Here is a 505-nt window from a genome sequence, read left to right on the forward strand (position 1 = left end):
GGGATCGCCTTAGTGTGAGCTCAGTTTCTGTTTCTGGCAGATTCAATCTTGGGAAGCCCAGGGTGACCTTGAAATAGCAGAGGTCCCTCAGGCTCTGGCTCTTGAGTGCTGGGATTAAAGGTGAGTGCCACGGCCTTTGGTCAGCCTTCTAAAGGCTCAGCTCTGCACTCTGATTTTCAGGCAAGCTTTATTTTTTTTAAAACAGAAACAAAATATCACTACACAGAGAAAGAGCCATTACTGTACTAACAGGACCACAATCTGTAGGCCACTCTAATAAATCCCTTTTAATCTATACATGTTCATTTTATTAGTTCTGTTCCTTTATGAGAATGTTGCCTATTATAGAGACCTGTCTCAAAGCAAACAAGCAAATTAAATCTTTGTAGAGCATTTGGGCTCTGAGTTCAGTACTCAGTCCTGTAAACATTTATTTATTTATTTATTATTTATACAGTATTCTGTCTGCTTGTATGCCTGCAGGCCAGAAGAGGGCACCAGACCT

Source organism: Microtus ochrogaster, linkage group LG8 (genome assembly GCF_000317375.1).
Source record: "Microtus ochrogaster isolate Prairie Vole_2 linkage group LG8, MicOch1.0, whole genome shotgun sequence".
Classification (NCBI taxonomy): domain Eukaryota; kingdom Metazoa; phylum Chordata; class Mammalia; order Rodentia; family Cricetidae; genus Microtus; species Microtus ochrogaster.